This window comes from Trachypithecus francoisi, unplaced genomic scaffold (genome assembly GCF_009764315.1).
Source record: "Trachypithecus francoisi isolate TF-2019V2 unplaced genomic scaffold, Tfra_2.0 Lachesis_group3, whole genome shotgun sequence".
Lineage (NCBI taxonomy): Eukaryota > Metazoa > Chordata > Mammalia > Primates > Cercopithecidae > Trachypithecus > Trachypithecus francoisi.
Genome location: NW_022681468.1, coordinates 69571012 through 69598808, shown reverse-complemented (window position 1 = coordinate 69598808; position 27797 = coordinate 69571012). Strand labels below are relative to the sequence as shown.

The 27797-nt window shown below is 39.4% G+C and overlaps 2 long non-coding RNA genes and 1 pseudogene across 3 annotated transcripts in view; 2 read left to right on the top strand and 1 right to left on the bottom strand.

The window, feature by feature from the left end:
• Positions 1-11690, top strand: part of LOC117069804 — a 102336-nt gene extending 90646 nt beyond the window's left edge. The window contains exons 4-5 of the long non-coding RNA XR_004431672.1: positions 10004-10238; positions 11548-11690. This is a non-coding gene — a long non-coding RNA (uncharacterized LOC117069804). The remainder of the gene's footprint in view (positions 1-10003; positions 10239-11547) is intronic.
• On the bottom strand, positions 173-1706 carry LOC117069803 (annotated as a pseudogene). The gene has a single exon (XR_004431671.1). The product of XR_004431671.1 is annotated as an interleukin enhancer-binding factor 2-like (transcript).
• Positions 11691-16745: 5055 nt separating the features above from the next.
• The window catches only part of LOC117071309, an 86223-nt gene continuing 75171 nt past the window's right edge, over positions 16746-27797 (top strand). The window contains exon 1 of the long non-coding RNA XR_004432238.1: positions 16746-17004. This is a non-coding gene — a long non-coding RNA (uncharacterized LOC117071309). The remainder of the gene's footprint in view (positions 17005-27797) is intronic.

The window sequence follows — 27797 nt, the reverse complement described above, 5'->3', positions numbered from 1 at the left end:
CTCTACCGAGTCCCTTAGTCTTCAGGCTCATATCATCCAAATTAATGAAGGGAAAATCTATAAACAACAGCTTCATTGGGAATTATGTCACTAAGGAAAAAGCAGAAATTTGTAGATCTTCAAAGCAGTATTTGCTCTCAGGTTATCTCCTTTTATATTTATTATTTATATATGCCCTACTAGGAAGTACTTATGTTGTTTTTCTTAGAAACAGTTTTCCAGACACTAACAGTTCACAACATTTCAACAGCAAAGTTATTAGTTGAGAGAGGGGTTTTCAGGGGCTGGGGATTCTAGAGTATGAGGAAGAAATGTTGGTATCCCGTTTCATTACAGATGGATGGCATAGGTCATAAATGGGAGACTCTGGCTGCTAAGTCAATATCAAAACCCACTGGACTGACACTTCCTTCTACAGGGTTTATTTTCCTTCCTGTTGTCTTCCTGACCCATGAAAATGCCTGCCACCATGTAAAGCCCACTGGCAGCTAGCTTAGGCTCCAGTCTTCCCCCTTGGGTAGGAAAGGAAGTGAAGGGAAGGCCACTTCTGAGTTTCCATGCTTTCCTCTTTCTCTTCTTGAGGTGGTTCTTCTGTCTTCTCCTTTTCTTCTCTCCTTCCTGTTTCTCTGGCAGCTTCCCTTAAGCCTTTTCTGAAGATGTTACTATCACTCCATCCCAGGTAGATATTTCAGAAGCAAGATGGCTGGCATCACCCTCCTGGCCAAGGATCTTCCTAAAGCCACCATGTGAGAGGATTCGGACCAGAGTTGGAGCTGTGTGGCAGACCATGTCCTGCAGTTGCATGGTCATGACTGTGTGTATTCTCACAGGGGTCAGTGATACCCACTGACCCTGTTGGGAACGGTCCTTCAGTCAGAGTCTGCAAGCAATGCTCGTATGCAACGGGGCCAAAAGCTGTCTAGTGAGGTTGTTCATCACAGCAGAATGACACAGTAGCTCAAGGATCCAGAATGTGAGTGGCTCAAAGTCAGGAAAATGAATCCTCAAGTCCTTGAGTAGTCTGATGAAAACTTTATGGACTGAGAGTCATTTCTCTCAATCCAGCAGGCAGGTGGGATGGCTGCCAAGGCATTCTGCAATACCTTGCTATCCAAATAGACTTTGGGGTCCAGTTTTCCAAGATGCAGTGACACTGTTGTAGTGAGAGCCTTCACTGGAGCATCAGAAGAACTGATTTCAAGCCAGTTTTGTTGGTCAGCACAGTCAAAACTTCAGCAGGATCTTGTGCTGTGAGACTTTCCACAGCTTTGTTCCCCAGGGCAGTAACAGCTTCCATTGTTGGCAGAGTCTTTAGTATTACCATCGGGGCAGCTGCATTGTGGCCTGTAGCCATCATTCTCTCTTTGCATGATCCTACCTGTCAGACTTCTTGAATTTGCACTTCAAATTAGAGCCACAATCAAATATCAGTCACATTGTTTATTTTTGTCACCAGAGAAAGGACAGAGTCCTGTTCAGCAGAGTTGGGAGCCAGGTACTGATTTCTCTTTAGCAAGGCCTCACTGAAGGACATTTCATCAGGTGCTGGCTTAACCCGGGGGAAGGCCATTTCACACAGAAATCAAATAGGATATGTGGCACAAAGAGCCCGAACCCTCCTGCTGGGCCTCTTCTGGAACCAAAGCACCCACCATGACCCTGTCCTCTGTCATCTCTCATGGCACCTTAAAATCCCCCACACTGGAGGCTGCACCAACCATCCCTTTCCTCTCAGATACCTCGTTTTAAATCATGGTAGGTTTAGACTTTATAAGCCTTTAGCATTACATATTCCATTGTTTATCTTTCATTCTCTAACATTTATGAAGGTAGAATTTTCCTCTCCAAATTGTAATGTGATGATGAAATAGCAGAAAAGATCTCACTTTTCTCCTCTTGGAAGAAATATGGAATTCAGAAATACAATCTAAAATCTGTCGTCAGCTCAGCCGTTCCTGACTCAGTGTTACAGTTGTTCAGAGAAGACAAATTGCCATTAGAGCTGAGAGGGACTGTCACAAGATTCTCTAGTTATTCCTGTAACTAGAATGCATTAGCCTTAGAAGATGTGTTTGTATACTGGGTGAAGGACCCTAGTTTGAATGAATGAATGAATAAGTGAGGAATCTAAAAGGCCATTGGGCGGCTTAAAGAATGGCAGCTCCTTCTTCTCTTGCTCTGTTGTGAGTCATCATTGGGAAAATAAGCAGCCTTCACTTTAGTAGAGAGGAAGGCAGCATCCTCAGTGGAAATCCTGCCATGCAGATGGAGTTAGTGTTCTGGGAAAAGACTGAGAGTTCAGCGGAGTTTATTAACTTGGGAGTTGGAATTCTAGAAGAGCAGCTATGGGAAGATTATTTGCTAAGGAAGAACATAGAACCAAATTGGAGTGAGTGTGTGGGAGCGGGGGGATGACTAGAGGGGCTTATACTTTGGTAGCTTAGGAAGACCTGGATGAAACGCAAGGTCAGATGAGATGGGCTCAAGCTTCCATTGTGAAATTGTTTCCATTCTGCAGCTTCAGGGGTATGTGTGATCTTGTCATCTTTCCTCTGTCCTATAATCTCTCCACAAGGCATGTCCTCCATAGAGCCCAGCACATAGTGGGTGTTCAACACAAATTTATGGATAGTATGAATTCATTAAGAAGCATACAGACAGGAAATGCAGGATACAGGCTTAGGTCTTCATTGCTTCTAATTGCTAGATCTTCTGTGTTTCCAAATTATTTTTGTTAAATTAGTTCAAATACTTGCAGTGGTTTCCTGTGGAAGATGGATTCAGCCAGTTCAAAACTACCTCTAAGGGCAGAACTGAGGACACTGGTAGAAGTTAGTGAGAAGTAGATTTGGCTTAAAATTTTCTAATAACTAAAGTTAGGAATTAAAAAGGTACTGTTTTTTTAAAAAGTAGTGAGCCTCCTAACACAGGAAGTATGCAAGTAAAAAACTGAATGTCTATGTCTTGGGGATGTTTTAGAGAGGATGCCTTCCACCAACAAGAGTTTTGTATTATTTCTGATATTGTATTAAGTGATAGTCTAATATGATAAAATACAAGTAATCTATTTTGGAAAGGACACATAGATACAATTATTGAAAAGCACAATAGAGAAAAGATTGCATCTATATTATTGCTATATAACCATATGCCAATATGTCTAGTACATAATATTAGAAAATGTGTCAGGGTGTAATAAGTCACTTTTTAGAATGCCCTAGGCAGAATGTAGGAGCAAATCTGAATTAGAAAGGCAGAAACTGAAGAGGACTGGAGTCATTAGGGAAGGCTTCATGGGCCAGCTGGTTCTTTCATAGGGCCTTGGAAAAGGTTAGAATGAGGACAGGCAAAGGGGAAGTCCCTCCAGGGAGGACTGTGCAGGAGTATCAGTGGGAGGAGGTGTTGGGAGGAGGCAGGATGATTGGGCTCACTCAGGCTCTCTGTATGTATGTGCTTTGCACAGAGAAGATGGGAACAATCAGTGGTTATTTGAGGGAATGACACACGTTGAAGTCCCTGTTGTCTGAAATCCTGCAGTATCCTGAGTTCCACTGGAGCTTAGAGACCTGGGAGTCCCAGCTGGGTTCCTAACTAGCTGTTTGGTCAGACACATCACTTAACCACCCTGAGCCTTATTTTTCTCAATTATAAGCCAAGACGGTTAAATCAGTGCTGCTTAAACTTGAATGTGCAAATGAAGAGATCGTTAAAATGTAGCTCTGATTTCATGGGTCGGGGTAGGGCTTGAGATTCAGCATTGCTAACAGGCTCCCAGGCGATGGGCAGACCACCCTTTGAATAGTAAGGGGTTGTATGACTTAGGTACCTCCGTGATATGAGCACTCTACAAACTAGTTTTAATTATGGTCTCATACTTTTTTTTTCATAGTTGCTTCTTCTTAGGTAATACGATTGAGAAGTATCTAGCACAGAGCTTAGTCCGCAGTGGGTACTCAGTAACATTTGTTTATTAACGTAAAGTTTCTTCCTTGGATACTGTGTTTACCTTAGAGATGCAGTCGTTTTTGTTCAGTCCTGCATTTCAGACATGTAGTGCACGTTCAGCAAATCTAATAAAACTCAAAGAAAAATCTCGGTGCTTTTTAGATCTCTTCTCTTGTCTCATGACTCCTGTTTCTTCCAGTAGGAAAGGAAGTAATGAGCTGTCTAAATATCTGATTGTTGTGTTGCTTTAGGGAAAAACAATTAGACTGCCTTGCCATTTGCCAAGTAGATGGAATGAAGGTTTCACTCCATTAACACTCATTCCATGAGTCATTCTAAATTTTTGACAGTATGCCAATAAACCCCAGTTAATTCACCAAAATTGCCGCTGGTAGCATTTTGCCTCTGCAGGTAACCAGCAGCACTGTAATCACTTACTCCACAAAGATAATGAGGTTGTATGGTTTTTATTTATGCTACCAATTTGTTTTAATATTGTTATTGTTCCTTTTATAGTAAGGCAGATTGGTCTCTGTCTTAAAGGACTGAGAAAGAAGGGATATTAAGGTTCCCAAACTGAATGTAAGTATTAATATTGAAAATAGTATTATTGTTTTTTGGACTGACAGTAGTAATTTAGAAGTGTTCTAAAGAGGTTGTATTGATTGAATATATACTTATTTTATTCTTCAAGATTTTTATCAGACTCCAGTTGGCTTCTAACAAAAGGTTTATAAAGATAATGAGATTCCTTCCAGTTCTAAAACACTATAACCTCATGAAATATGACCAAGAGTAATGTATACACAGGACAATTTATACTTGGAACATGAAGTCTACCAAGTTGTTCCTGAGGTTTTTTGCTTGCCACCAAATATAAGACAATATCATTGAAAAGAAAGAAGAGAAAATACAGATACAAAGGTCTGTCCTTCAAGGTAATCTAATAATTCAGTAATAAAAATCTGTCACACAAATTTGGTATGAAATCTCTGCAAATTAGAGAAATCCATTACAACAATCAATCTAATAGAATATCAACATAGCACTGAATTTGTTTTGTAAAGAAATACGCTGTCTGTACCCAAGCCATATTTAAGGGTTATTCCGTAGTTTATTTGGGTTGAGAAAAACTAATTTGAGTTACTAGACTTTAGATAAGTGTCAGAAGTCCATATTTAACTCATTTAGGCAAAAGGGATATTTAATGGAAGGGTCTTGGGGTAGTTGACATGACTGAAAGAAGAGTAGGATGACCAAGTCACCAGCCGAGCAGGAAGGAATGCAGCGGGGCCTCAGGAACCCTCAAACCAGGAACCAGCTTGTCAGGACTTTGTCTCTCTTTTTGGTTTCTACTTCTCTTGGTGCTGGCTCTATTTTCTCCCACTGCAGACCAGCTTTCTCCACTTGGCAGTTAATGGGGTTGTTGACACCTTGCATGGGAGTTCTCCTTTTACAGCTTCTTCTGTCAGAGAGAAAGACTGACTCTCCCAGATCCATTTATTTAAAAAAGGTAAGGGAGAACTCTGGTGGGCTGGGTCAGGTGGCTGCTCAGCCTTGGATGCCAGCTGTGACTAGAAGGTCAGGATCATATAAGAACATGCCACATTTTCCTGTAAGCACGTGGTTGGAGTTGGGAAGGGGGAAATTAATTCCAACATGAGGGAGGAATACATTTGCTAAAAGATGGAGGCCCGTGGCTGGGCAAGGACTCCCAGTGTGTTGGTCCATAAAATAGTTTGGAGTAGCACCCTATCCGTGCTTTAATTCTCCTTGCCCCTCTATTGGTTATAGCAGGTTGGGAATTCTATGCTAGATGTTCTATAGTCCCATCATGTAAGCTGCAGGGGTCTTGCACTGTCTACTTCTTGGAAAACAAAACTGCCAGTGTTTCCTGGGCCCCACACTTGTCTATGTGGTGGGTCTATTACTGCTTTTGTAATCGATTAGCCTGAGTTACAGAAGAGGGAAAAGATAGGCTGACAGATGGTATTTGCAGTAGATGCAGAAGAAGATTTGAGTGTCTCCTAATACAAGTCCCCTTCCTACTCCTCCCTCCTGTCTGCCCCCACCAGCCAAGGAACATGTGTGGTCCTCACAAGTAGACTGCAAGCCACCCAGGAGGCAAGAACAATAGCATGCATGCCTTTAAATCCTGGGAATCTCTGAATACGGTTCTTACACAGCATGAAAGTGTAACACATATTTGTAGATTTTATGTTAAACCAAGTTTAACCTGTATAAAAATGTAAGAGATGTAGCTGAGTTACATTGTGATTTTTAAAGTTCCTCCAATGTGAGCATTTTGCATGCAGTATGCACATTGCTATTGTTTCCAAGTGTAAATAAGAGGGCAGAGTCCTATTTATTAGTAATTCTATTATAGATCTATAATAGTTATAGATGTATGATACTCTTATTAAAGACACAGCTACAGCAGTTTTAATTATTCACCCATAATGAATGAACCTGGTCCCTGTTTAAGAAATGCAAGATTTGTATGATTCAAGCATATTCTCTCTTACAGGCAGACACTAATGAGTCCTATGAAGGTAATAGACTCTTATCATTGAACCAGAGCCTGAACAAATGTGTTCATTAGTCTTACTTGTCTTCTGATGATAGATAAGTTGAATCTTGAGCTGGACACATGTCCAGATTTGAACTTCTTTAAAACATAGGGGTTACATTTTAACAGAAAACTTCATAATCAGTAGATTGTTATCATTTGTTGTAGAAAAGAATTTGCTTCTGATGCTTATCATGAAGATTCTCATGGATACTTTGCATTTTTTCCTAAATGGGAATCTTTTTATTATTTTTTCCTGATTTTATAAGTAATACATTCTCTTTGTAGGGAATTTAAACAATTCAGAGGTGAATATTAAATTTAATTCAAAACCCCCATAACAATATTCCTCAAAAGAATCACTGTTAACATTTTGATGCATATTTATTTATATGATTTAACAAGCCCTTGTACAGCAATTTGTGTACACTAAGCTCTTGTCCATCCACTTTACAATTGTGCTTCATTTACTCCTCTTGACAACCCTATGAGGTAGGTATTATTATTTCCCTATTTACAGAGAAGGAAATGGAGTCTCAGAGGCTTTAATAACTTGCACAAAAGTACATAGCTATAAGCGGCAAAGTTGGGATTCCAACAGAGACCCTCTGACTCCGGAGTCCCTGCTCTTAGTTATATACCGGGCCTCTACGCATCCTTCCATCTCTCCATGACTAAAATTTAAAAAAATATATCCCATGTTTCCAAGTTGACCTGCCTCCTGCAGTCAGTTTTTCCTTTAATAGCCTCTTAAAATGGGTCAAGACCCCATCCATGGAAAGTGGGAAGTCCACTGTGCCTTTCCCCAGTATTTCTGTGGATTCCCAGTGGTGGTGTGTTCTGGGACATTCTTCTGAATCCCACTCCCTCATAGCATCTTGTCCATGCGTTTGCCATCTTGTCTCTTTGTCTCTGGACACCTCCTCAATGTACCAGTAACATAGATAAGGTGGTTATATGTAGAGAACTTTTCCTGAAGATCTGAGGATAAGGAAGATAATTAAAATTAGGAAAAAAATTAACACAATGTTTGAAATGATTGTTCTTAGACCCTGAGGGAAAATTAAAATGTCAAAAATTTAAAAATGGTTCCTTTTTGTACACATTCCAACATCCAATATTACTTTCCTATCTTGTGAGCTGCTTTCTCTCTGACTCCTTCTCTCAATTACTTTTTTCCTTGTTTAATATTCTCAACGCCCACCCCTCCACTTTTTTTGAGGCAGTCTCCCTCTCTTGCCCAGGCTGGAGTTCAGTGGTGTGATCTCAGCTCACTGCAAACTCCGTCTCCGGGTTCAAGCGATTCTACTGCCTCAGCCTCCCAAGTAGCTAGAATTACAGGTGCCTGCCACTACTCCCGGCTTATTTTTGTAGTTTTAGTATAGGGGGTTTTGCCATGTTGGCCAGGCTGGCCTTGAACTCTTGGCCTGAAGTGATCCACCCTCCTTGGCCTCCCAAAGTGCTGGGATTACGGTAGTGAGCCACCATGCTCAGTCCCCTTTTTACCTATGTTATCACCCCCAAACCCCAGTCCTTTCTTTCTCTATTATGCAAAATGACTTAGCTCTACTTCTAAATTTTAAAATCTGTTGTTTTTCCAGTGGTTCTCAATTGGTGGGTGGTGGTGTACGTATGAGTTTACCTTTCAGAAGATATTTTTGTTGTGATAACTAAGAATTATTCAGCTCTGAATGTCAACAGCACTGAGGGTGAAAAACCCCAATCTATAAAAACTGTTTATTTTGCTTTTGGGAACTGTTTTCCTTTACTTGAATGGTGTAATTTTGGGGGAGCCAAAATTACCTAGTAGTCATAGTATATATACTATGTACTATATACATAGTGCCTATATAATACCTACAGAGTAAGCCACAGTACCTGCTCTCTGACTTTTACCGTGAGCACCCACAAGGCTGGGTCCAATTTTGCGGGACTAGGTATGGACATTTGGATCAAGTTGGACCAATCCTCACCTGGGTTGTATTCTACAGATGCCTTCCATGTGTGGAGGGAGGGAATTGACAGGGATATTCATTGCAACACCATTTGTGATAGCAAAAGCTCAGTAACAACCCAAGTGCTCATCAATAGGTGACTGATTAAATTACGGTAAAGCCGTACAAAGAAATACTATCATGGTAGTTTGTACCAGTACCAGGTTAACTGGGTAAAACTTAGAACTATGTTTCCCAGAATCCTTTCCTGTAGGATTCTAAGTGAGAATTGGCCAAAAGAGGAATTAGTGGGACATTTGCAAGGTGGAAGTGAACAGCACCTGTTACTCTCTTAAAGGCATGGAGATTGGATGGGAGACAGACTCAGAGAGGCTGGTGGTTGCTGGCAAGCCCTCACTCTTCTTTGTCCCATGTTCAACTTCTCCTCCTGACTGGCACCTTGCTAGAGACCCACAGAGGAAAGCAGCTTCCCATAGGTTCCCCCCAGCTTCCCCTTTGTTGAACTGCTTTGTGGCCTGAAGTACTGTAGGGGCTTCTCATATTGACTAGTAACTCTTCAGAAATGTCAAAATCTCCCTCCCAGATCTTTACTTCTCCAGCTCCTCCACCACTTGTACAAGGTCTAATTTCTATACTATCTCTCTCAGCCCGTAACTTTAAGTGGTTTTGCCTCCCTGATAAACTCTGGCTGATACAACTACATGACCTTAAAAAATAATGTGGCAGCTCCATATACCAATATAAATTCATCTCCTAGATAAAAGGGAAAAGAGCAAGGTGCTAAACTGATGAAAAATGTTACAGATAAAGCTAGAGTCCCCTTTGACCAATACCTCTAATCCTGGTCCCCATTTCTTTCTCCCAGAGATTAATACTATTATTAGTCCTAAATCAATTCTTATGGTCTGAGGAAGAGTCCTTGGCAAATTGTAACTCCTGTAGGAGACATTTTGCTAAGATTCTTTTATTAACATATATATAAGTAACATACAATAAAATGCACAGATTTTAAGTGCTCACATTTTTGATAATTTTATGTACTTGTGTAATATCACCCCTTAAAAACATATGGAACATTTCCACCCTCTGCCATTTTCCTTGTGCAATTTTCTAGTAAATTACCCTAATTCTGCAACCATGATTTCATTTCTAGCTCCATAGATTTCATTTACCTGTATTTGGCTTTCATAGGAATGGAATTGTACAATGAGTACTCTTATGAATCTGGCTTCTTTCATTCAGCATAATGTTTTTGAGATTTGTCCATGTTGTTTTATGTATTAGTAGTTCATACTTTTTATGCTTGAATAATATTCCATTGTATGAATCTACTTTCCTGTTGATGGACATTTAAGTTGTTTCCAGTTTGAGGCTATTATAAATTCCTGTAAGTTTTTTAATACAGCAAAGAGATTGTTGAGATTATGATTATTAGTATTTTAAAGACTGTGCAATCTCTAATTTTCCTAGAGAACTTCCTTCTACAAAAAAATCACAAATTAGGTACAAAGTTATGATTTCTGTTTTTTTTCAGAGCCTTTCCCATAGTTGTGGGAAAGAAGATGGATAAAGTTATTGTTAATCTATAGATGAAGGAGTGATGCCAAAGTTTTCAAGGCTTCCAGAGTCACAGGAGGAGTCACTTGGCAAATCCAGTAGCAGAAGCCAGGTACCAGTTGGAAGACCACAATGTGTTTGTTCAGACCTGTGGGCCTCCTGGATCCTTAGCAAAAGACCACAAAGACAAGTGTTGAATGCAGCTTTTAAAAGTATGGAAGAGACAGTAAGACAATTCTAAGCATGGACTAGAATATAATTTAAGGTTTCTGTGACATGGTGATAGAACTCTTTCCTAGAATTAGGAGAGCTGAACTAACGGCTCCCAGATAATTGAGTCATAATAATTAAACTAGAAAAGTGGCGTCTTCTTTTCTGTGGTTGAACCTAAATGTAGTTTTTACTTTTAACTAAAACTAGGTCAATTAAGACCATTGGTGTGTGGTATTTATTGGGGATTTAAAATAAAAATATTTTTGTTCTTTTATAAAATTTAAATATAAATAGATTGTTTTCCCTATAGTATCTAGTGTTAATTATTTGGGCTGACACAATTAATGGCATCAAGAACACATAATTTTGTTTATTATACTAAGAAATTATTCAATTACATAATTGTTTTAATAGGTTAGGTGATCTTATAGATTTTTTATCTGTTTTTGCAATAGCTCTATTCTGATTTCTTTGTGAGAAAGCTTTTAATGTTTCAAATATTTTGAGATAGACTTTTGTTAAATTAATCTCATAAAAAATAGTATATATTTTTCAGTAACTGGAGATTTTCATAAAAGCCATTGAAGATATAATATTAAAAGATCTGCGGTTAAGATAGCTGTTGTCATAAAAATCTGTTGATGAATTTTGAATTTTGACTATTAACTGTCCGTGCTAATCAGATATTCAGAGAACAATAAGCAGCATTTGCTGAATTCATTTTTAAGGAAGTCTCAGTTAATATAACTGATTCTTTTAAATCTCCTCCTAAAAGAAGGTATTTCTTTGAAATATGCTCTTGCTCAAAGTTTAAGATCTGCAACAACTTCTTATGCTCTCAGAGTCTATTCTTGAGCAATTTAATATTATTGTGACAGGTATTTATTTACCATTGAAGTAAGAATCATTATTTGCTGACACTTTGTGATTTCTCTTCAAGTAGTCCTATTAGATGTGATAGGAATGAATTAACTGAATTTGACCATGATGCTCATAACTTTATTTCCCCCGCAGAGGCAGCAAAGCAGTCTTCTTGCATGCTACACATCTGATTTTTCTCTTCCCAATGCTGTTTTTTTTCAGTTCATGCTTCATTAGTAAAAATATGGGTCTTAATTTAAAACACACTCAATTCTGAACCCAGAAATTCCGTTAAGTAGATATATTTGAATAGGTCAGTTCTCTTGAAGGATAGTTTTCACCCAAATGTAGTGTCTGTTTAGTATTTTTGTACCACAGAAAAATATGTTTTGAATGTTGTTATTTACCTGTAAGTTCTTTACCCTTAGTTTTTTGCTCTGTCTGCAGGTTAAGTGACCAGCCTAAGGCAAGAGCCAGATTTGGAGCTTGGAATATGATAGCCCTTAGGGTGCTTTATTCTCTGAGACAATCCACACTTCTACCTCAGTAAAGGAATCAATTGAGGGCTCAACTTTTCCTCTGCAAGAAACCTGCTCTCTGGGACAGTAAGTCACGCCCCCTGTGAAAAGATCTAAAAAACCAATTCATCTTTGTTATTGCTTCATGGCATCCTAAGAGTATAGAGTGATAGCCTCTTCATGAGGAAAGTCAACTGAAGGCAGGCTGCTGTGTAATGCCATGGATCTGATTTTCAGTGGACCACTCTGTTTTAATCATGTCGTTATACAGAGACCGTAAGGCATGAATGACATTGCATGTGTGAAAAAAAAAATACGAGTTTTGTGATTTGGCTGAATGGAAAAGTGCTGTGTCTAGCATCACAATATCTTTTCTGACCTCAGCTGAATATTGCAGTCTAAATCACCACACAGTTCAGGTCTTATTTACATATGGTAGCATCTGATACTGTTCATTTACTGTTTGGGTGTTAGTCTTGCCTCTCCCAGAACATATTGAACTATTTGTGTTGGGGGAGCAAATCATATCATTAGTATCCCTTAGTACGTCTGCTATGGTCTGAATGTTTGTGTCTCCTCCCCTACAAATTTATATGTGGAAATTCTATCCCTCAAAGTGATAATATTAGGAGGTGGGGCCTTTTGGGAGGTTATTGGGTTGTGAGGGTAGAATCCTTGTGAATGGGATTAGCAATCTTGTACAATAGTCCCAAGGGAACTCATTCATCCCTTCCACCATGTGAGGATGTGGTGAGAATGTGCTGTCTATGAACCAGGAAGCAGACCATCAGCAGACACTGAATCTGCCAGTCCCTTGACCTTGGACATCCCAGCCTCCAGAACTGTGAGAAATTCCTGTTGTTATAAGCCAGCCCTTTTATAGTATTTTGTGATAGCAGCCTGAATGGACTAAAACAATGTCTAAGACATTTGGCTGATTTAATTGTTGACTAAAAGAACTTTTTTCAAGGATATGGTGCATAATTATATAAATGTCCTTTATTGCCAGCCATACTGACTGTACAACTTATGAAGTATCATTCCGTGATGATTAAGAGCTTGCGTTCTGGAATCTGACTGTAATGTTTCTTCTACTTGCTGTCTTTGGAATCGAAGACACATTCCTTAACCTCTTTGGGTCTTAGTTTCCTCATCTGTAAATAAGAATAATAATGGTTACTACCCATAGTGTTGTTATGAGTTTTAGGTGAGTTACTATTAGTAAAGCAGAGAACAGTGTCTGGCTCATAAGAAGGGCTTGCTATTGCTATTTTAAGAAATAGTTAAGCCTGTAGGGTCTTGACATCCAGGTTGGCTATAGTTTGTGGGTTCAGGAAACCTGAAGATTCTATTCACAGCTGGCCTAGAACCTCTGTGAAAAGTTTTGAATTATGACTCCAGAGCTGGCTCTGGAAAGTTCCCAAATGGTCAGATGAGTACACATGAGAAATGGAATTGAGTATGAATATAGCCATTTGCGAGAATTTTGGCCTGAGGCTAAGATGAGTTAAATTGATTGACTCAGAAGTCATGGCAGTAGGCCAGCCCTATGTACCAGAAGTTCTGTTATTTCAGCAAGAAATAGTTAAGGAAAATTCGATCAGAGGATCCTAAGGCTCAGTGAAATTCTGAATTCAAAATCTCTTTCAGCAAAGTCACTTACTATTGTAGTAGGTTCCAGTTAGTTGAAGTGTAGTCAACCCCAGCTTTGGTCAAATCATCATATGGTTCTGAACCACATGGAGCAAATGGTAATGGAGAATGTGGTCACTCATCTCCAAAGATGGCACACAGGGAAGCCTCCTTTCCAGCACTCATACTTGTTTGATCTTCTCCCTGTGAATCTAGGATGGTCCTCCCAACTTGCTTTTGCCCCCACACAGTGCTGGGGATGCAGTGCTATATGGCTTCTGAGGCTAGGTCATAAGAAAGCTCACAGATTTTGCCTTTCTTCCTGGAAGGCTCTGGGGGGGGCTAGTCATGAGGCAAAAAGTCCAACTCTCTGAAACAGCCATGCTGTGAGGCAGTGGTGTACCAAGGCACTTAAAAGTACAGAGATTAAAGGGATGCATTGTCTATAAAGAATTTTAAAAGTATGCTAAAACCAACTCAAAGTTGGTCTTCCTTTTATTATCAGCATGCACAAGTAATTCTTAACAAGGCTCAGTGATAACATATCCCTTCCCATGAGTGGATCAGTCCCACAGCCTCTTCTACCCACCCTGCCTCCTGCAAGCCAGTGCTGTGAAGCCCAAGCTAGCCCTGTGGCAAAGGAGATGTCTGCCCAGTCTCCAGCTGCTTCAGCCATCCCAGCCCAGGCTCCAGCCATCCCAGCCCAGGCACCAGTCACTTGAGGGAAGAAGCCATCTTGGATGTCCAGCCTAGTCTGGCTTTGAGAAGACTCTAGCTCCTGCTGCCATCTTACTGCAGTTGCATGAAGGATCAAATGTCATAGCCATCCAGCTGAGCCTTGGCAAACTACAGACTGTATGAGGAGTTTTTTTAGGGCACTATATTTTGGGGGTAGTTTGTTATACAGCAATTAATAAACAGAAAATAGAAGAGGCATGCAAGAAGAAGAGAGCCTCTTCTATCTCTTAAAACAGCAGCAGGTATCCTTGGCTGTGTGGGGACACCAGATATCAGCTTATCTTGATGTTGACAGAGGCCAAAAATACTTGATTTCACTACCGGATGGAAATTATATTTGTGTAGATGTTGCTAAGCAACAAGAGATCAGAAACCTATAAGGAGTGACCATATAATGCAAAGCATTGGGTCAGCCAACTAAGTTCCTCCTGCACTTACTTTTTAGAACCTGCTTATGAAAGAAGCAATGTCCACAATGCGTGGGGGGAGGAAAGTCTCCTGGGACCTTAAAGGAAAGTGTACACTTCATCATAATTTGCCTGCAATGATCAGCAAACTAAAAAGTCAACAAATAACCTGAAAAATGGTCACTGTTTGTGATGTAAAAGAAGAGTAAGCTTTAGCAATAAATACTAACAGCACTGGGAACTCTGTCTCATCCTCACATCCTTTGAAAAGGCATTTGTAAGTGTTAAAATCCTTTCCCCTTGAAATACCGCAAAGCTGTAAATATTTATTAAAACATCCAAATCAGTAGGCAGTAATGTCTTTCTGAGCTTTACAAGGGTATTATTAGGTGGTCAGTGAACTTGAAGGTTTTTTTGGAAGTCAGTGGGACCTAAAAACTTTTCCTTTGACTGGTCAGAAAAGCAGGCTGAGAAAGGGGGAATCTTAACAAGGGTTTTGTGAATAGCCTAGTAGCAGGTGCATGCGAAAACACTAGTGGTCAGAATAAAGTCTACACCCCTTAACTGTTCCTCACCAGCAATCATTTTCATTATTTCTGCTCAGTGGCCTTTTGTTCCCTCCATTTTTCTCTGATAATTAGATTTCTTAAATTACAAAAGGTAGGGGGAGAAATGGTAAGCTCAATAGAAGACAAACAGGAATTGAATGTATGTATGCATTTATTTTTAATATGTTTTAGCAAAACCTATATGTACCCACCCCCCCCAACACATATACATCACTGGGCTTTAGAGTCCTTGCTGAGACGTGGGTTTGAGGGAGACAACCACGCGTGGTGAGTTGCAGAGCCTGCCCTCCGCCTGCCAGCGTTGCTGTGGGGAGTGCACTCTCTGTCGAGCACTGCTCTAGCAGACCCACCAAATCCCATGTAAGTGGTCAGAGCACAAATGAGGCTGTCGGTGGGTAGTCCTACCCTATTCATGAGCTCTTTCAGAACAATTTTCATTACTTTTTTTAAATACTGTTTTTGGCAAACACTTGATACTTGAAATAAAAAATGCATGAGTCACCTACTGGGATAGGCACAGTGTGTGGTTCATTGAATTTAGCTAAATTGTGAGTCATCCATCAATAGTCCTCTTGGTGAACATACTTGTAATAATTTCACACATTACAAACAAAAATAGGTATGATTTTCAAGATTCTTGAAGCTGTTTCCCTTGGGGATTCTTTGGATTGTGTTTAGAGTTTTTTGTGTTGCTAGGTGGTGAGAAACTTGTCAGCCTTGTTTTTAGATGGATCCAAAGCTTGTGTCTCTGTCACATGGTAAAAGAACTTTGGTTTGGGAGGCTCAGGGGCAGAGTATGAAGCTGAGCATCGTGAAGTGGGGGAAACAGGAATTAGTAATTAATATTTGTCCTTGTCAGATAATTGACTTTTAAGATTGATTTTGGCGTCTGAGAAATGTCTGGCTCCACTCTCAGAACACAGTCAGAGCAGTAAGAATATGCACCTGTGCCCCCCACCCGCTTTTTTTCTGATAGGAGAGAGCTGAGCAGGGTGGTTATGTGTCTGTGCACTACTGCCCTCTGTTGGATGGCACTAGAGTTTCTCTGTACCCACACCCCGGTTGAATGAGTGCTCCTGGTTGACTGACAGGTGACCCAGGCAAATATGTCAGTATTGGACTAAGACCAATGAAAAAAAATAGTTGGCCTGTATAAGCTAAGAGAGACTTCTGTCTGGTAGAGAAATAAGAGTGTAGACTTTCTGACCTGTTGGGTTCTTGTGTCTATTCTGGTGGCTGCCAGGCAAGAGGCTGGCATCTGCTGCTGAATGACAGGACAGACTTTGTGATTAAACTGCTAGATCTTTGGCTTTTCAGGAAGTGAAAATAATCACAAGATAAAGTATCCTTACTTGTATTTTTCCCCTTTCATAAGTGCAATAGGGCATAAAAGGGCTTTGACTTTTGGCTACAACCGGAGGTGAAAGTTTTTATATGGGTATAAAAAGAGAAGTTAAAGCTCTTTGCAAGCTATGGCTAAAGTGCCCATGTCAGTAAGATGTATGCAGTGACCCAGGACACTGGCTGGGAAGTTTTCTTCATTTTGGCAGATTCCTCTGCCCTCCTTCACCTTCTCCAAGGTAGTGAGAGTAAGTGTCCAGGCAGGAGCTTTGGGGATCCTGTCCTGCCACTACTGGCTGAGTAACTTGGGAAAATTGTCTGACTCTTGGACCACATTTTTTTCTCACGTGTAAAATGAGGCATTTGAAATAGATGCTATCTCAGAGTCGTTTCATTTCTGAGATGCAATAAATTATCTTTTGTTCCTAGATGATAATGTAAGCACAAAGGACAAAACTATTTAAAGATCACACACATACCCTCTCAAACACATCATCTGCCTTTGGGAAAGCAACGTGTTCACTGTGATAATTCAGCACCAGGACCTGAGGTGGTGGGAACAGCTTTGGCTGGTTTGCTGCTCTCCAAGGAGCTCCTGTGCCGGCCTCATTGGACAAGCATCCCTGCCCTGAGGCGCAGAGTCTCCAGGACCAGCAGATGGCGCACTTGCACAGTCCACACGTTTTCCAGGTTCTCAAGGTAAATGGTACTGATTAACATCCAGAAATAACATCCACTGATGTTTGAACAAATTGCAGCGTTTTCCAGGCCACTAAAACCATGGCACTTTGTGAGCTGGAATATTTGCTAATATTTAAAATGGTTAGAAAGATTGTTAATCTATAATACTTTCGAGTGTTAACAGCCTCTTTCACCCACACATCAAAAAGCCCTTAATAAATTGGCCTTTTTTTTTCAGGTAGGGAAATTAGGGCAGAGGGTCAATTGGCTAAGATCACAGCAGAACGAGTCCAAATAATTCAGACCATACACCTTGGTGATCTTTTAGAATTGTCTTTCCTCTTGCCCTTCCTTTCTTTAATGCCCACTTCTCTTGGTTGTGGAGAGGAATGTGCGTGTTGACTGGGGATGTGGAAGAGGAATTGACATCTTTTGCGCTTTGGGGCATTGCCACCTGCCATGGTCATCATAACTCCTGATCACCTCAACCTATATTCCGAATACCTGTGATCATAAGAACTGGCATTTACTGATTACTTACTTTGAGCCAGGCATTGTTCTAAGCACTTCTCACACATTAATCATTTAATCTTTCCAGCAGCCCATAAAGGAGGCAGAGAGAGTACGTAAATTACCTAGAATAACAGATCTTTGCATTTCTCTAGGCTCTAAAAGCAACAATGACTTCAATCTATTTTTTAGTGGTAATCACTCTTTCACCCCAAATATTTTCCAGCTAACAGATCATTAACTGATTTTTACTTTAATATTTAAATTGAGAAATTTATTGGAGCTTTGGTGATATCATGTAAGTAAGCCTTGGTTATAGTAGCTTGTAATGCTATTATTAGTGTAGAAGATTTCCTTTCACAACCTTGTGCTTAGAAGGAGTGATTCACTAGAAATGGAAATAAGATGTAAATGAAATGGGAAGCTTGGCAATTTAATCACTCAAGTAATATATATATTTTCAAAGTGCTCACTTAATCCATTAGTCACAAAGCAGCATTAGAGATGTGTTGGGTGGTTTCACTCCAACAACATTTATTTGTTTCAAAAACATACGTAGTGGTTACTGCATACCATGCACAAATATTAGTTCACTTAATTCTCCTCACAACTATGATAAGCCCCCTTTACAGATGAGAAATCAAGGTAAGAGAGGTAAGAAACATAGCTAGTAAGTGGTAGATCATGATTTAAACCAGCCCCTAGCTTCAGATCCATGCTCATAACTACTAGGTTGTGCTACCCCTATCAATAGCAAGCAGGTATGCTGGCAAGATATAGAGTAATTTAACCAGGGTCAAAGACAGAAACAAACAGTTATAGTGTTGATTTCCTCCTAACAACAATCCTTATATAGCAAATAATTTCTTTCTTTCTCTCTCTCTCTTTTTTTTTTTTTTTTGGAGACAGAGTCTCACTCCATCAGCCAGGCTAGAGTGCGGTGGCACGATCTCGGCTCACTGCAGCCTCCACCGCCTGGGTTCAAGCGAGTCTCATGCCTCAGCCTCCTGAGTATCTGGGACCACAGGTGCATGCTGCCATGCCTGGCTAATTTTTGTATTTTTAGTAGAGACAGGGTTTCGCTATGTTGGCCAGGCTGGTCTCAAACTCCTGGCCACAAGTGATCCACCTGCCTTGGCCTCCCAAAGTGCTGGGATTATAGATGTGAGCCACTGTGCCTGGCCATTATATAGCAAATAATTTCTAAAATAAAAAGTGAGACTAAAAATAGCTAAGTTAGCTGCTAGCCTTGATAAAGGAGAATAGGAATTATAAAGAACAAGAAACTATAGGGAGACCTACAGATGTTTTGTTTGTTTTTGAGACAGAGTCTCACTCTGTCTCCCAGGCTGGAGTGCAGTGGCATGATCTCAGCTCACTGCAAGCTCTGCCTTCTGGGTTCAAGTGATTCTCATGTCTCAGCCTCCTGAGTAACTGGGACTATAGGCGTGCATCACCATGCCCAGCTAATTTTTGTATTTTTAGTAGAGATGGGTTTTCATCATGTTGGCTAGGCTTGTCTCAAACTCCTGGCCTCAAGTTATCTGCCTGCCTCAGCCTTCCAAAGTGCTGGAATTACAGGGGTGAGCCATTGTACCTGGCCTGTGTTTTAAAATGAGTATTAATGTTTGTGATACTTAGAATAATAATTAGTTCATCATTTTTACTGAAGACTAATCAAAAGGAAATTGTGTAGCATCACAGTTGTGTGTGAGTGAACATCTGTTTTTTTCCTCCTTCCCCTTTCTGTAATGATGTCATCCTTCACGGCACCTTTCCCAGGAGAAAAACCTTCTCCATTTATAAAGTGCATGGGAGTCAGCTGGGGATCTTGTTGAACTCTGGATTCTGATTTGGTGGGTCTGGGATGCAGCTCTGGATTCTGATTTGGTGGGTCTGGGATGCAGCTCTGGATTCTGATTTGGTGGGTCTGGGATGCAGCTCTGGATTCTGATTTGGCGGGTCTGGGATGCAGCTCCAGATTCTGCATTTCTCACCAGCTACTAATGCTGCTGATGTGAGGCCTGCTGGGAGTGGCAGGACTCCTTCCCTTCCTCATCCTGCTTGGGTGTGGGATTGCCAAAGACAGTACCTTCCACATCACATTCCTTCTACCTTCTGCATAGGAGTGGTTGTCATGTGATCCAGATTTGACTAGATATGATTCCTATCTGGAATTTGGTTCTCTTGCTTCCAACTCATATACCTAGGAGAAGCCTGGCTTCAGGAGGAGGCAAGGAAGTCAATTCGTTGAGAGCTGCAGAAAGAGGAAAGGAGAAGGAGGAGAGAGAACAAGGATGACTAGATGATGTACTTTGAATTCTGGAGGCCAGCTCTATCCAGGAACACAAGCCAATAAAGTCCCTTTATGCTCAAGCTAATTTGTATCATTTCTGCTACTTGCAATTAAAAGGCCTAATACAGAAGTAATTTAGATTTGATATAAAGGAGAATTCTTTACTGTAGCAGGAGGGTGCTTCGCAACTGTTGCTAAAGACCATTGGGAACAGAACAGATACTGAGGTTATTTTGGGGAGACTTGCAAGAATAATATTAAAATATTTAATAATTAGCATGGCATGGATGCTGACCAGTCAAAACAGACACCAGCCACAGTGACATTCTGGGAACACCAGCCTTGGTCACCTGGATGCCATTTGTAGTAGGTACAGGATCTGCAGTATTTTTGTGTTGCGAATGATATGCCTGAATTCTTTAGTCATATAATTTTGCTAAAGAGGCTTTCATTAATGCTTTACAAGATATAATGTTCTCTTACTTTCTTTTTTAATAAATTATAAACTTCCATTTTGCCCCAATATTTTTACACAGGGTTAATTCATTGTCATGTCAGGTGATCATCTTCATGTTTTTTTAGAATAATCTTCAGAATGTTCTCCTATAAAATTAATTTTAATATCCCTAGCCTTTACTTAAATAGAATGATCTTATATTATTCTAAATGCATTAAGTAGATAACTGATTAATATTACAAAAATGGATACCTGTAATCTTTAGGAATTCTAGAATATTAGATGAAGTCGAGAGTGATACTACAATTTGATTTAAACATGCTAAAAATATACCAGAAGAAGCCAGAGTCAGTTTCCAGGAGTTACAACTATGGTGGATTCTATCTTTAAAATATGCTGTTATGAAGAGAAGTGGGCTAAAAGGCACAAACATACAGTAAGATAGAAGGAATAAATTCAATGTTTGATAGCAGAGTAGGATGATCATGCTTAACAAACATGTATCGTATGCAGGTGACGGACACCCCAAATACCCTGAGTCACTCAGTACCCATTATGTGTAACAAAATGTCTGATGTACCCCACAAATTTGTGCAAATAAAAAAATAACATATTCTATTAATGTCACCAGGAGTAAAATAAATTTTTGTGGGCTGTGGATTGGTGGACAAGGGGAATATGGTGATGGAAAAATCCTGGAGACACTTAGGCCCAGCCACTCTTTTAATGCTTTCTCTGCTTACTTAGTTTAAAGGCGGGAGCACTGCATTAGAAACCCAGAGATCTGGCTTTTAGTCTGACACCTCCCTGAACTCCACTCTGCACCCCCACCTCACCTTCTCAGTTCCCCCTTCCCCCACCTGCCCTCAAGCCCCAGACTTTTGTTGTAGAACAGCAACAACAGAGGGAAGAAGCTCTTTCTAGGAATGAGATGCTCTATGTTATTCTTTTTTTTTTTTTTTCTGAGACAGAGTCTCGCTCTGTCGCCCAGGCTGGAGTGCAGTGGCCGGATCTCAGCTCACTGCAAGCTCCGCCTCCCGGGTTTACGCCATTCTCTCGCCTCAGCCTCCCGAGTAGCTAGGACTACAGGCGCCCGCCACCTCGCCTGGCTAATTTTTTGTATTTTTTTAGTAGAGACGGGGTTTCACCGTGTTAGCCAGGATGGTCTCGATCTCATGACCTCGTGATCCGCCCGTCTCGGCCTCCCAAAGTGCTGGGATTACAGGCTTGAGCCACCGCGCCCGGCCTGCTCTATATTATTCTTAAAGGGAACATGCAAGCTCATGACCAGAGGTTAAGATTCTCCAAGAAAGAGTCAAAAGGCCTTGATACAAGAAAACAGGATTCCAGAGCAACCTGGCATTGTTCCAGTCTGAAGTATGGGGTGGTTCCAAAATTGGGGACTGTGGAAATATATTACAGGGATCTGTGGCTCTAGAACACACAGCAGACACTGTGAATGCACTGAATAAATATCTCCCACGTATTGCGCTACTGTTTTCTAATCTATGGAAGTGCCGTTTAAATGACCAAATTACAGTTATTAAAAATGGGAATGAATTCATAGTAGCTTTCTGTTATATTTTTCCTTAAAGACCTAAGATCTAAAATATGAAATGCTAAGTCTAGATCATATGGCAGTCTCCTCCTTTAAAAGTTTAAGCATGTTAAAAAAAATAAGTCCATGAAATTTTATAGGTAACTTGGATTTTTTAAAAAAATGAAAACTGAAATTCTTTCAGCAGTGAATGTGTGTGTTTTTTTAATTCCCTGGATTGATCAGAGGGTGCTCTCTCTCTATCCTTAGGACTGTGAAGAATTACCTAGAGGCAAGACAAGAGCTCATTAATTAAATATTTCCGCGCTGGACACTCATCTGCCTGACAGTTCTCTCATTATGTGCCCCTGAGAGGGGGACTAGTTGTCAGCAGCTGATGTAAAATAATTTTCTCACTGTTATAACTGCATGAGCAAAGCCTTGATAGCAGTTCTTCATGTCTATTAGGTAAATCATTTGAGGGAAAAATGGTTTTGCACTGAAGGGAAAGTCAAAACATCTCATGCAAAATCTTAAATAACTTGTTTTTTAAAATAAGAAAATAATGAACTTTCTCTAACTATAAGTATCTTTTGTTTGTGACCCAGGGATCTCTCTACCTTTGCTGTCTCTTTCCTCAGGTATATTTCTCTATTTATTCATATAGAGAATATTCTATATGCCCTGATGTGCTATATCAGAAATACCAAGCATGACTAATTCAGTTATCCTCAGTAAATATTATTAACTGAGAAATTTGGCACTCTTTGTGGCCTTTTTGGTGGGCAGGATCTCTGGGTACTCCTTCCGTATTCTTTTGCTTGATAGAGATGAGCACATTTAAAATCCAAGTCTATGTCTATGATCTATATCTGCCTGCAGCTAACCCAGTTGAAAATTTTGCTTTGTGATTTCTTTTTATTAGGTTGGTGCAAAAATAATTGCAGATTTTACAGCCTCTAGTTATCTGGTCAATTATTCGGGTTCCAACTAATCACACCCTATTTCTGTAGTTGATTTAAATGCAGTAAAAGAAGGCACATCTTGACATGTAAAAAGTCATCAAAGATCTACCTCCAGAAAAGCACTGGATTCATAGTTTTACAAACCAATTCCTTAAAACTTCAATGAAGGAGATACTATTTTAAATATTTCAAAACTTCACAATGCATTTTATAATCACTCTGATGCTCAAGGAAAACAACATATAAAACTTCCATACAAAGATGCCTTAGTGCCCTGCCCACATCCCATGGGGCAAGGGTGAGTTCTGACTTCACCACAGCCAGTCTGTTATTTCTTCTGTCTCAGACTTTCCCAAGCCCTGGGAGCTTGCTCAGCCTGCATGTGGGAGCAGCCCAGGATTGCGGGGGATTTAGTGTCCCCAAAGAGAACTATCAGCCACCGGGGTTAAAACTCAATAAGGAGGCATTCCGGTATGCATGGTACACAGTTCCTCTGAGGATCCCCAAGGGGAATGGAGCCCCAGTTGCCCTCAGTAGTAATAGCTCATCAATGTACCCTTTATTGTCTTTTCCTCTGTCTCTGTCTCATCTCTCCACTCCCTCACTTCAAGTACATTACTGGACTAATGTCCCTATATCAGGCTCTGCTTTTGTGGGGGATCCTAAACTAGGACTGGAGGAAGACAAGTTTACTGAAAAAAGTAACTGCTGTCAACAACTAGTATTCAAGTCACAGGTTTTCAGCAGTCAGGGCATCATGCCACAGAGGCTCCTGCTTTAAGAGTCAGCTGCTGGACAGAATCCAGGAACCTCAGCTGCCATCCCACTGTTGCTGCTGCTGTTGGCTACCGCTGCTTTTGGTATTACTGTCGCCGCTGCATCAAGTTTAGACTGTCCTTGCAGCTGCTGCCACTATCAGATATACCATCAGAAACCAGAAATAGGAAGAGGATGGCTTCTCCCATCCTCCAGCCTTCCAGTCTTCTCCCAGTGCCTTCCATTGGCAGAACATGCTGGAAGCTAGTTGGAAGAGTGTCTGGAAGATGCAGTTTTCAGTGTTCCTGTCTCCTTACCATATATATCAAAGCACAAACTTTTGTGAGTGAGGCCTTAGAGCAAAATGATTGGCTATTGAAACCTATAACCAAAATCGTACGTAACTGAAATTCTAGCTTTTTAAAAGTCAGGGACAAGCCAAAGATTCAGGTTATCCCAACTCTGTTTTTTAAGTTCAGGGGTACATGTGTAGGTTTGTTATATTGGTAAACTCATGTCATGGGGGTTTGTTTACAGATTATTTCATCACCCAGGTATTAAGCATAGTACCCATTAGTTATTTTTCCTGATCCTCTCCCTCCTCCCACCCTTCACCCTCCAGTAGGCCCCAGTGTGTGTTGTTTCCATCTATATGTCCCTGTGTTCTCACTATTTAGCTCTTATAAGCGAGAACATGCAGTATTTGGTTTTCTGTTCCTGCATTATTTTGCTAAGGATAATCAACTTAGGTTGATTCTATGTCTTTGCTATTGTGAATAGTGCTGCAACGAATATACATGTTCATGTGTCTTTATGATACAATGATTTATATTCCTTTGGGTGTATACCCAGTAACGGGATTGCTGGGTCAAATTGTAGTTCCATTTTTAGGTCTTCGAGGAGTAGCTATACTATCTCCATAATGGTTGAACTAATTTACACTCCCACCAACAGTGCATAAGTGTTCCCTTTTCTCTGCAACCTCGCCAGCACCTGTTATTTTTTGACTTTTTAGTAATAGCCATTTGGACTGTTGTAAAATACTATCTCATTGTGGTTTTGATTTGTATTTCTCTAATGATCAGTGATGTTGAGCTTTTTTTCATATGCTTCTTGGCTACACGTATATCTTCTTTTGAAAAGTGTCTGTTCATGTCCTTTGCCCACTTTTTAATGGGGTTGTTTTTTTCTTGTAAATTTGTTTAAGATCCTTCTAGATGCTGGATAGTAGGCTTTTGTCAGATGCATAGTTTGCAAAAATTTTCTTTCATTCTGTAGACAGTTCTTATTTTTTTGAGGTGTATTGATATCTAGTTCACATACCATACATTCATGGATAATGTGCAACCACAATCAGTTTTAGACATCACCTCAAAAAGAAGCTTTGTACCTTCCATCCCACCTCCCTCCACTACCGCATTCCTCCCTCTACCCCACCCTTAAGCAACCATTCATCTATTTTCTGTCTCTATAGATTTCTTTATTCTGGACTTCAGTATAAAAGTAATCATACAATATTTGGTCTTTTGTGACTGGCTTCCTTCACTTAATGTTTGCAAGGTTCATCCATGACTGTAGTATTTATCAGCACTTCATTATTTTTTATGGCTGAATAATATTACATTGTAGGATTATACCATGTTTCACAATGTTTAACATTTTCCTTTAAGTTGTTTAAAGTTTAGTTTAAAAAGAAGCACGAATCTTGGGAAATTAAAGGTAAAATTGTCCCTATTTTCTGATTATAGAATTGTGTGCCTTGAAAAGTCAAAAGGATTAAGGAAAAATGATTATAACTAGAGAATTCTGCATGGTGACTTTCCTGTATGCCAAACAGTTAGCAAACATTTTGAAAACTACTTAATTTATATCTATGAAAGCTTCTATACTTATGAACAAAAATAAGATGCAATGTACAGGCTACACACACACACACATCTTCTCAGAGACATGCAACTTCTTTAACTCAGAAGCAACATGTTCCTGGAGTAAAGACATATTGTAAATTGAGTGTAAATTAATTTATAAGTATGGTACTTTTGTATCAAAATCCTAATAACATTTAGGATTTTGTTTCTAACTTTGCAGAATGATTCTTAAGATTACCTGAAAGAAAAAAATGATGGGAATATATGAGTAAAATTTTGAAAAAGAAAAGCAGCAAAGTGAGAATATATTATTAGATATTTAATGTATTATAAATCAAAAATAAATAACAGCTTGTTTCCATAGCAAGAATAATAAGTAAAATGTAATACGAAACTCAGAAGCAGAGTTCAGTATGTATAAGACATTTGTATGTGATAAAAGTGTAATTACAACTCATCGTTATTATTATTAACTCATCAATTATTATTGAATGGGACACCTGACTAGTGATTTTCAACCCTGTAGTCATCAAAGTTCCTAGTTGCAGACAACAAAACACATTTTAATAAATTACCTTTTGCCTAAAATTAGCTAAAGTTATTAGGTAGCCTTCAGAATCTCCAGGACAACTGGAAGAAAGTAACTGTCAACCTAGAATTCTTCACTCAGCAAAAGTATCCTTCAAAGAGAAGGTAGAATGAAAATATTTCCAGACAAAAACCTGAGAGAATTGTTCACAAACAGGCTTTACTAAAAATAAAGTACCAGAGGGAGGTCTTTAGGTAAAAGCAAAATGATTCCAGACAGAAACACAGAAGCACAGGAATAAATGAAGAGTAGTTGAAGAGGCAAATAGAACAAATATAAATGAATGTTTGCTATATAAACAAACAAAGGGCTCATGAAGTTTAAAATGTGTGTACAATGAAAAGGATAAAAAAGGTGGTGGTCGGGGGTAAATGGAGTTAAAGTATGCTAAGGACCCTAACATTATCTGGGGAATAATACAAGAATTAGTTTGTACTCTAAAAAAAAAAAAAAAAATCAAGAATGCATGCTGTCAAGGAGGGTAACAACTAAAAGAATAGTAAAATAATATGTAATTAACAAGTTAATAGAGGGGAAAATAGAATAACAATATACGTAATTCATTAAAGACAAGAAGAGAAAAAGTAACGTAAAACAAGTTGAAGAAATGGTAAGTAAAACAGGAAAACAAACAAGTTGGTAAATATAAACCCAAATTTATCTGCAAGTACATTCAATATTAATAGACTAAATTCTCCAATTTAAAAAGAAAAGTTGCCAAACCGTATTAAAAATGAACTCTGCCCAATTTTATTATACTTAGAAGAGATACATCTTGAATGTAAATACAAAGGAGAATTGAAAGTTAAAAGAAGGCTGGGCATGGTGGCTCATGCCTGTAATCCCAGCACTTTGGGAGGCTGAGGCGGGCAGATCACAAGATCAAGAGATCAAGACCATCCTGGCCAACATGGTGAAACCCCGTCTCTACTAAAAATACAAAAATTAGCCAAGCATAGTGTCACATGCCTGGAGTCCCAGCTACTTGGGAGGCTGAGGCAGAATTGCTTCAGCTGGGGAGGTGGAGGTTGCAGTGAGCCGAGATCGTACCATTGCACTCCAGCCTGGGCAACAGAGTGAGACGCCGTCTCAAAAAAAATAAAATTAAAATAAATAAATAAATAAGTAAAACAAATACCATAGAAAACCTAAGCAAAAGGAGTTATTCTGATATCAACCAAAAACAAACATTACTATAAGTGAAAAAAAGACATTTTAAAATGATAAAGGGTCAAATAACCCTCAAATAAAGCGATTATAAAATTGTATGCATCTAATAACCCAGGTCCCAAATATAGGAAGCACATTTTTTAGAACTAAATGAGAAATGGAATCATAGTGAGAAACTCCAGAATCATAGTGAGAAACTCCAAAACATGTCCATCAGTAATTGATAGAACTAAAAGATGAACCTCACAAAACTCTTAAGTATATAGAAGATTTATTAATATGATTAATGAAACTAACAAAATGACTGTTATCCACAGATAGAATACTGTAACCAGCAACTGCAGAGCATGGAACATCATCAATATTGCACATATGCAGAGCCATATAGCATTTCTCGACACATTTTACAAGATAAAAATTTGCAGATATGTTCTTAGGCCTCAGTGCAGTTAAGCTAGATAATAACAGAGTGATAACAATAAAATGCCCAAATCTTTGGAAATACACTACTTAATTACATAAGGGTCAAAGAAGACAGTACAATGAAAAGTAGAAAATACTTTCAACTGAATGATAATAAAAATATGATATAGCACAACTTATTGTAGAATATAACTAAAACCATGCAGAAAGGAAAATTTTTAGCCTTAAAATGCTTACATT